Source organism: Artibeus jamaicensis, unplaced genomic scaffold (genome assembly GCF_021234435.1).
Source record: "Artibeus jamaicensis isolate MK-2021 breed Jamaican fruit bat unplaced genomic scaffold, CSHL_Jam_final contig_373, whole genome shotgun sequence".
Lineage (NCBI taxonomy): Eukaryota > Metazoa > Chordata > Mammalia > Chiroptera > Phyllostomidae > Artibeus > Artibeus jamaicensis.
The window spans coordinates 4,180,144-4,190,622 of record NW_026521807.1 but is presented as its reverse complement, the minus strand read 5'-3'; positions in this window follow the sequence as shown (position 1 = coordinate 4,190,622).

The following is a 10,479-nucleotide window of genomic DNA, read 5'->3' as shown; positions in this document are numbered from 1 at the left end:
AGAAACTCCTGGATAACTATTTAGCATGATACCCTTCAGTGGATGGTAGGCTACACGATACACAGTGCTCTGTTTTTCTTTGCCACTAAGAACAGCTATTGGTAGGAAAACTTAAGTTTTTCCATATTGGGATCTTGGCCTAAGTGAATCCACATAGGAGGAAGATTGAGATAAAGGAACCATTTAGGTCACTGATAATGATAACTGGATATTTGAGTGCTGCCCCGCATATTGGAGATAACTGGATCTGAGAACGAGAAGGAAGTGGTGGGAACACGTAAGAATGTGCCTTACTCAAGGTCATCTTGTAATGAAGTTCCTACTTGTAGAGCAAAGGAGAAACAAGTCCCTTCTTGATCTCACTGACGAGACTTCAGGAGAAAGGATGAGAAACTATGGTCCATTCTCTAGGTACATTAGTCAGCCCCCTGGAATGCGTTAGACATGTGTGATTAAGAAATGAAGACAGCTGTGCACCATCAAAGACATTTCTAATTTCTAGCACTGCCAACTCAAGGCTCCAAACATACTCTTCCAAGTGCGAGAGAGGCTATTATACTTATTCTACTTTTTGAGTAAGTGAGGCAAAAGAATAGGAAAATGTGAACATTTATGAATACATTTAAGGATTGGTTCTTCAAATCCTAGTTTGGGAAAGGTGGTCCTTTCAAGAATTCTCATTGCAAAAAAGTTAAGAAATCTTACTATGTGGAAGAAAGTATAACACTTTCCAAAGGAAAGGCTTACCTTATCACAAGTAAGGCCAAACAGATTTTAGTTTTATTTCAAGTGCAAGAAGCAAACTGACTTATTTGAAGGCCACCAGGTTGTGCCTATTCTGGTACATATTGTCCCCGTTTTTCCCTGAGGGGGGCATTGCCTTTTTTGTCTGTCTAATGAACATGTTTTACATTTTGTATCACATATAACAGTCAGTTCACAAGGTGACTACTTAATGCTAACATGGTTTAGAAAAAGGTGAGAAGGTATAGCAGGTGTGGAAATTAAGAGGAAAAAGAAGAACTCTTTTTAAGCCAAAAAAGAAGAACTCTAGCTGTGATGTAATCAGAGCTCTGGTGAGGAAGAATGGGCCATGGAAAGCCAGACTTCAGAGTGGAAAGCCAGGCCTAACCCAAGACACCAAAATGATGACTTCAAGCAAGACACTGGACCCTCGGTCTGCATTGCTGTTTAATGCAATGCAGTAGAATAACTGAACATGAACGAATGAACATTTTTATGTGTTTGTTTTTTAAAAATATTAAAATTAGATGCTAATAGAAAGAGCCCCAGTCTACCTCTGATGAACAACCTCTGTTGACATATTGGTATCTATGCTTCCAGTCTTTTATTTTCTGCACACTCACACACGCAAACAACCCCGTATATATTGTGATCCCTTGTACGTACTATTCTGTAATACGCTTTTTCACTTAGTGTTCAGAAAATCTTACAGGTCATTACATATTCTATATGATTTTCAAAGGCTGTGTGTAATTTTATTGTATGAATGTAGCATTGTTTACTTCATTCCCTTGTGACAAACAATAAAGTCAGTTCCCCTTTTAGTGGTCCCTGTTACATATTATTACCTTGTTTCTCAGGCAGCCTGGGCCACTGTGTGTTCTCTGCAGCCCCACCAGGTCCACACATTTTTCTTTGCCCACTTCATAGGGAAAAAATAGTATTTTTATTGATTTGATATGTATTCCTTTGATTATTAGTAAGGTGGAATATTTCCTCCCACCTGTCTATTGCTCATTTATGTTTCTCCTGTGACTGGTCTAGTCACAGCCTACAGAAAAGGCACATTACCGGGCTTCCCTGGTTTTGCCAGCTGTGAGATGTGGCCTTCCTGTGGCCTGGACGGGGCACCACGCTGCAGACCCAGAAGAGGCAGGTGCCACCAGTGTTAATTTCCTTCATGTTCCTTCCTGGATTAAGAAGGGAATCTTCCCGTCATAGAAGACTGAGGCTCTTTATTGCATCACCACACCTAGCACAGTGCTTGGAACACAGAAAGGGCTCAACAAGTTGTTGAGGAAGGAAAACTGGGTAGAATTTGAAAACATTGTGAGCATAACAGGAGAAGAAGTGAGAAGAGCTGAAACCAAGGCCCAGTGAATCAGCCGTGAGAAAGTGGTGGGTTCCTCAGCAGCTTACTATTAAAATAGAAGAATTTAAGATTTTATTCTCAAAACTCTACTAGGAATCAATTTCTTATAAACTGAAGTGACTAAAGGCCATTAAATACCTATATTCGAGGCTATAACTACCTTAAAAAGTTGAGTGATTTTATTTTGTAAGTGAAAGGGTAAGGATACAAGGACATGTGACTAGTTAAAGGCATCAAATTTTTTTGTGAAAACAAGTTAAAAAATGATTAATCCTGATTTTCACACATTAGATTTGCACAGATTAGGAGCAAATGTGTAATATAATCCTATTAAAAGTGGTAACACGTTAAAGTTCCTCAGGGCTGTGGCGCCTTAGATGGAAGGAAGAGAGTTAATGTTAGGCCTTGTTTTATGCAACACGTCCTGTGATCATGGGGAAGAGGAGTCAGCGGTCTGGTAATGAGATTTGCAGATTGTTTTAAATTGAGAGGTATTGTAAACAGCAGGAATGACTGAGAAATGATACAAGAGGAGCTGGAAAGGTTAGGAACATGGACAGGAAATCAAATGATTCATCCTGAGTAACGCAAGCCAATCTGACATCTGGGGCCAAAGAAGAAGAAATACAGATGAAAGAGACAAACATGAAATGCAGTCATCTCAACGGAGGGCGGGGGGCTACCAGAGGGAACAAGAGAGGTAGCAGGCAGGAACCAGTGGTTGTTGAAAGCCTACTCTGTGCCCACTACTGTGATTTGGTACTTTCCATGTTGATTTCTTTTTGACCAAGGTTAAATTCAGTGCCATGTAAAAGACAGCGTTTTTGAGGACTCATCATGCACAAGAGCCCAGCACTTAATGAAACAAAAGCTCAGCCTCCCTCTAGTTAGTTACTGATCCAAATGGTTGTTAGAGTGTTGGGAGTCTAGAGAGAAGCAGCCTAGCATCTCCAGAAAAGCTCCAGCAGGCAAGGTCATTCGCCACATCTCCGCACGGGCATTTCTCTCTCAGTGGGTGTCTCCGAGAGTTCTTGGAGCAGCTTCCTCCGAGGCTGTGCTAGTTACCAGCAGCACTGTGGTGGCCTCACAAAACTTTCTGTGGGTTAGCACAAGTGTCCAGCTTAAGCCAAAATAAGATGTGTGTCTCTTCATGGCTGCCCCATGAGGTAGCCATTCCTTCCATCCATGCCCCTCTCCCTCTCTCTTCCATGGCCCTCACCTTAGCCTCTAGTAGCAAAGAGCTCCCATCCCAGCCCTTTGCCTGGGTTTTCTACTATTCCCTGCCCTTTTCTCTTGATGTCAATAAACTAAAGCAGGTTTGCTCAAGGCTATAGAGTTGAGCTAATTTAGGAATCCCCACATTCTTTAATAGAGACACTACTCACTTTTTCTGTGATACAAACTCGAGGAGGTGGGTCACAGTGAGGACCCCATGGAGATAAGGAGGAAGAGGATGAAGTCATTCTAGGGAGGACAGAGCTAAGCAGGTGATGTTGACCGTACCCATTCCCTGTCCCGAGGAGAAGAACAGACACTGGTGCAAAAGTAAGTTGAAGGAGAGAGCTGGAAAGGAGAGATGTCACAGACACACCACTCGTACTTCCAGTCCTAGCCTGTAAGGTATGTTAATGTCTCCGTTGGAAGCTTGAAGCTGAATGTGTCACTGTCCCCAACAATAGGCACTTGCCTTGTGGCTAAAAAATTCATTCCTTTATGATGCGGACTCTGACCAGCAGGGTCCATGATGTTGTGGATGCAAGAAACAAATTCACATGGACTACAGGAGTCCTGTGGAGAAAAGGGGCAGCATGACCACTCTCTGAGTGAGAGCACCTCGGCCCCTGCCTGGACAGGCTTCTATTGCTTTTCGGGGAGCATTACATCAAGGAAAGTCCTCATTCATTATGCACAGGTTTGCTTTAGGTGATTTCCTTTTACAGATAACAAAGGAAAGAATGTTGCAAATGCCAGGGGAAAAGTGGTTGAACTGGTTACGCTTCATCCTTGGGAGGTTTAGCACAGGCTTTAGGAATTTACTTCAAAGATATGCATTAAACATTTGCTGCCTTTACTCAGGGTGAGGGTTTTAGCAAAAGCGAACCTCAAAGCAGCCCAGGTATAATGCAGTTTCAGTGGAGTGCTGGGTAGGAACAGATTCAAAGGAGACTAGCGGGAGAGGAATTGGGAAGTGTGAGAAGAAAAGAATTATGAATAGGACAATTGCAAACAGCACGAGAGAGCTGGGAACAGTACCTAGAAGTAAAAATGCCTTCCTCACGGTCCTTGAGCTCCCCGAGGGGAGGCAGGCATGTTTTTCCTTATGTGTATTTATATACAGCTGCAAATCAAGTCAGCATGCAGCCAGCAGTGCTGGGCTGGGTCATTAGAAAATCTTCCGCATTAACAGAGATCTGAATGGGTTTAATAGAATTTGTCAAGGGACTTTTTATTTATTACAAGAATCTTGCTATTTGAAATATGGACTTTTTCTCATGATGATGGGCTAAATTGTTTTCTTTTGTAAATAAGGTCTAGCATATTAACACTTTTATATTTTGCTAAGCCAAATGATGCAGAGACCAAGTCAATCACTGGAGTGTTTTCTACTTTGTCTGGAGGATTTCAGCTTCTGTGGTTTAGGTAATAGAATTTGTTTCCTCTACCCAGGCCTGGGGCCCCGAGAATTGAGCCCAGATGAGCCCGAATCTGCATGTTTATTTTCCATTTGAGCTACTTAATGACTGTGTGCATTCATCAGGGCATAGGATGTGAACATATTTGAAAATTAGAGGGTTATCGCTACAGAAAGCATTGGGGATACTGTGTAAAGCGTAAGTACATGTTTGGGAAGATGTTTAAAGGCATTAGGCCAGTCTGAAAACAAACCAGGAGCCTGGTGTCATCTACTCTCCCACGCTCTCTACCTACTCAATCACCTTGTCCCCTGTGTGCCTCACTGGTCCTCACTTGGGTACGGAGGGCTCCTCTGCCCCCGCAGCCTTTTCTGTCCTGTGTCACTGCCCCGGATACACTATTGGTCTCCCAGCTTCTGGGTTTGCTCCTTTCCCAACCATTCTCCACTCTGTTCCAGAGTGCTCTTTCTGGAATGGAAAATGGTCATGCTTCACTCCCATTTAATTGCTTTTAATGGCTCCTCATTGTTATCAAGTTAACACAGCTCGTAAGATATATCATCATCTGGTTTACGTTTAATGTCCTGCCTCCTGTCCTCCCCAACTCCTTGAATATCCAACCACCAAAAGCACCTCAGCCTCCAAATGCCCCGTATTTAATTTGAAATCTTGAACAGGGAGACTCCCATGAGTATTAGAAGAAGCCACAAAATCAACTTAACAAAACTAAACTGAGAATTGGATCGTTTGGGCTCCACTGAGTAGAAGCGTAAGTGCGATCCTTTGTTTCGGTACAACTTCTGTCTGCTTCCGCTGGCCTGATGCGTGCGCACCGCAGCACTGTGCAACAGTCCTTTGTTGGCTGCTTCTCTGCTCAGCTTTGAGGAGGGTCATGGCTCAGTCCTTGGCCCTGTTACTGCCCTTTACTCACTCGCTTTGCACACTCTCCCTTGTTGGTCTTCTTTATTCCCGGCCTTTAAATATTACCTATCTTTTGCAGTCTCACAGACTGACATCTCTAGCCCAGGCTTCTCTTCTGAGGTCAGACTCCTATCCAAAGATGACCAGAAAGTCTGCAGCAATCTCAAGCTCATACCTAAAGCTGAACTCTGATCTCTATTCTACCAAAATCTCTTCCTTTAGTGGTCTTTGCCATCTCAATAAGTGTCACCTGTGTTACTCCAATGCAAAAGGCAGAGACCTGAAAATATACTTTTCTTAGTTTGTAAGAAAACCTACTAATATGCCAGGCAATGTCTGAAATGTCATACATGTAATAACTGATTTTTTAAAAACAAATCTGTAAGGGAGCTTCTATTATTATCACTCACTTTGATCAGAAAACCAAGGCACAGAGAGGTTAAATAACTTACCCAAGGTTACGGAGCTTACTGATAGTAGGACTGGGATTTAAACTCAGGTGATCCACGTGCTTAACCTCTGCACCAACTGCATTCTTGGCATCTCCCTCCGATTTACCCCAATTTATCAAGAGCGCAAACAGTTCCATCTCCAAAAATGCCCTGAACCCATCTACCTCTTTCCATCGCAGTTGCAGCCACAATAGTTCCTTGAGATTTCCAGTTCTGCCCTTGTCCTCCCTACCTTCCTCACCTCAGTGCCCCCCCCCAGTCATTCTGCCCAAAGCAGCCAGGGCTTAGCTTAAATGCAGCATTTTTCTGAGAAGACCTGCATGACCCCTTTATTTTATGTAGTGCAAAGAAAGTACAGCTTCACTTCTTCATCATGAACTACTGGGAGGAGGCTACATGGATTAGGGAAAAATATGCAATGTATGATTTAAACATAAAGTACAGCTTTTTTTTTTTATTTCAGCGAAGAACATTGTATAATTCTAGTAAGTATGCTTCCATTGTCTACCTCCATACTCCTTTCTATGAGAGTCCAGCCCTCCCTCATGAGCTCAACTCAGTTCGCCTGGCCAGGGGCAGACACTGACCCAAGTGGGGTTGATGAGATCTGCCCTGTTCATAATTTAGAATCAGGAAACTGAGAAACAGATTTTTAAGGTAACTGCATTCATTCATCCTTCAAATATTTATTGAGTATCTAGATTGAACTGGTCATTGGGGATATAATGAACAAGACATATCTCTCCTTGAAGGTATTTGCAGTTCATTAGAGAAAACTGATGTAAATCTGTGATTGCAATTCAGCGTGTTAAATGCTGAGACATGGGAAGTTGCAAGGAGTACTTGGGAGCATATATGAGAGGTGCTGTATATAGTCTTGGGAAGGCAGAAAAAGCTTCCCAATGGAGGTGATGTTTTAACTGAAAGCTTAATAGATCCAGGATAGAGTAGGGGTGAAAGGCAAGGATAATCTAAGTGGAGGGGACAGAAGGTGCCAACAGAGCACGTTCAGTCTGGCGTACAAAAAATAGAGGTGATTGTGATGAGAGATGAATGTGGTCTTCATCACAAAGGCCCTTGTCATCCTGCACAAGGTTTGAATTTTATCCCAAGAGCAGTGAGAGTCCCAGTGAAGTGATTCAGCATGGGAATGACACCTAAGATTTGTACTCTAGGAAGATCCCTATGGTGTCAGGCTGGGGTGGTGATGGGAATGCATTAGAAGCAGATGTACAGTTAAGAGATTGTTACAGAAATCCAGGTGACAAATGACGGTGGCAGGAATAAACTGGTGACTGTGGGAAGGGACAGAATGGATGGTTAAAGTGATATTTAGGATAATGATGGGGGAGGGGAGAGGAATCAGGACAGTGTTCAGGTTTAAGGTTTAGGCTAGCAGCAGATTGCGAGGTCACCCCCTGGAAGAGCAGATGCCCCAGGGAGCTCAAGGAAGACGCCAGGGCCAGAAACCTAAGTGTGAGCATCACTGAGTAAAGGCTCTGGGGCTGATGTTGCCCAGTGAGTTTGAGGTCATCGAGAGAAGAGAAGGTCCGCAAATGGAATGCTGAGTGATTCTACCAGGTGAGTAGGAGGGTGAGGACGAGGAGCCTACAAACGAATTTGAGAAGATGTGTCCTGAGGGCTAGTTGGAAACCGGAGGAGTGACATCGGGGAAACTGACCAAGAGACCCTTTCCAGAAGGATGTAATGCACGTCAGTGCAGTAACAGAGAGACCACAACACAGACAGCTTCGAAGTAACTGATTGCTAGGGGACAGCTAAACAATGTGAAAGTGTCTTTTAATTAAATAAACATTATTCTTAACAATATTATTTACAGTATTCACCTGTCTGTTCATAAGAATGCTAAGATAAGCTTCCCGGTAGTCTCCTAGGCCTCGCACCTTGCAAATTCTCTAAGAATAGGGTCAGGACTCATGAAGGTTTCCTGAAGTTTAGTTTGAAATGTTATTACACGTCGGTTCATGAAGTACACTTGAATGTCAGAGTTGAGAATGTGGGAAAAAAGTAGACGTAAGGAAGGTTTATTTTAACAATTTTTTGAACTTTAAGAAAAGCATCTAACAACCCACTAAGGTTAGCATTTCATGTGTGTTTTTGACCTGTCAGGAACTGCCTGCACTTTCCTCGTGAGCAGGCAGAAGGACACGCTGCCTGTTGGTCATCTCTCAGCGCGTCCAACTTCTGAAGGCCGCTTTGCAACCAACAAAGAACTTTTCTTCCTCAGCGGGCGTATGATGAAGAGGAGAAACATTAGTAATGGGATCCAGGCCATGTAATGTTCATTAAACAAATAAATGCTGATGCCAGTCGGTAGTTGCTTTTTTCCATTCTATTTTCAACAGTTTGAGTGTTCCTAAGAGGCTTGCATAGGCCTGGGTCTGGAATTTTAATCAGAATTTAAGTATATTTTCAGTACTGGTAACATCTCCCTCCCTCCTACTTACACTGAACTATAGACTCTCCTGGGTCTGATTTGTGTTCCTTCTCCTGAATGTTTAGTCAATTTAATATACACAGTGGACATATTCTGGAAAAAAATGCTAGGCTGTTCAGCAGAGTCATTTTAAAGATTAGGTGTTGTTTAAAAACAAAGCCGTACCATACATCACAATTACAAGGCAGGAAATACAGTGCTCTGCAAGATTTAATTAGAACTTTCCTTCAAAGACTCCTGTTTTTTCAGCCTTACATGCACGCAGCTTCTCTGAAGATGATTTTGTGACATCCCCCTGAAGCTTAAGGTTCTGGAAAAACTCAACAGTGTTTACTGAATGCTTTCTATTTAAAACTATTTCCCTGAATTATTTATTGTTGAAGTGGAAAAGAAAGCACAATATGAAGGCATTTATAGTCAAGGCTACTTATTCTCAGTTTTCCAGGTGTTGGGGCCCAGTGCGAGCACAGCTTTTCCCTCGGGGTTCACGCCAGAGGTGCAAAGGCAGGCGACAGCCCCAACCCACACATTGAGGTTTAAGAATAACTTCCTTCATTTTCTGTAACAGCTTTATTTCTAATGCCAAGTTCTTATTTCTTCTGGCTGGCAGAAAACAAACAAACAAACAAACAAAACCGCCTAGCCTCAGTCCTTACTGGGGTGTCAGCCTTCCGGTGATGAATGCCAGTGATTCTGGGGAGGACGCAGAGCTCGGCATGGGGGCCGGGCGGGGGGGGGGGGTGCGGGGGTTGGTCCTCCTTCTCTGCACACCCAATTCGTCTCTGTGACAGCCCCGCCCTTGCCCGACCTGCATGCTGGCCTCCGCCCACCATGTGCTGCTGGCCCGGTGGGGACCCCCACCTCCCCCTCCACTCTGCCCCCAGCATCTCTGCAGAGGTGCCTCTGGGCCCCGCTGACGTCATTCTCCCAGGAAGCAGGGCCCACAACTTCTCTCAGTCACCTCCACCTTCGCCTCCTCCTGGCGGAACAGAAAGAAGATCTTTCTAATTTGGGCAAATTGCTTCTTTCCTTCCATGTTTCTTCAGGACAGTCTGTCTTTTTTTTTTTTTTTAATTATGATATTTTGTAAAGTCTTCTAAGAGCTTAGGCTTTCGTTGCCAAAGCCCAGAAGGAAAGTCTTTGCCTGGAGCCCCACCTCAAACCTCCCGCCAGGCAGGAGCCCGTCAGCTGTTATCTGCTTGAATGGGGGAGGGGGGAAGGGGGAGGGAGAGGGGCAGAAAAAGGAATAAACATGGGTTAAACCGCGGTAGAGAGATAGCTCAACATATTATTCAGCCCAGACACATGCCTTCCCTGACTTTCTCTCCTGACACCTGGACACTCAGTGTGTGTTAGAAATACGACCTCGCTCCCTCTAGGCGCATTTCCTGGTTTCCATGGGCCCAGAAGCCTATGGGCTCATATGCAGACACATACACAAATTACAGGGAAGGACCAGGGCCTCAGGGAGAAAAACTGTCACGTAACTGAGGAAGGAGCCCTGCTGACTGATCGCAGCAGCTGCTCCATGAACCATTCTGATCCGGCCCTGGACGGGAGGAGCGCATGCAGAACAGAAAGAACAGTAACCCTGGAGCTGTCCAGGTGCTGCACCTTCCCACCCCTTCATACACAGGTGACGTGAAACACAGGAGGGCCGGACACAGAAGGTAGCATACTCTCCTTCCAGTGCGAGGGAGCCTGGGGGGAAGCAGAGATTCCCCAGGGCCACGGAGGGAAGGAGCGTGGCTGACTCAACATCTACCGGAGACCACAGACAGGTGGGTGAATGCCACGGGGGAACTCTGACAGGTCAGCCAAAGTTATAGACCACATCACCGAGCTGATCAAGAGGCAGCAGAGAGGAATGGAAGGGCAAGCAGTAGCGTGAGTGACGTG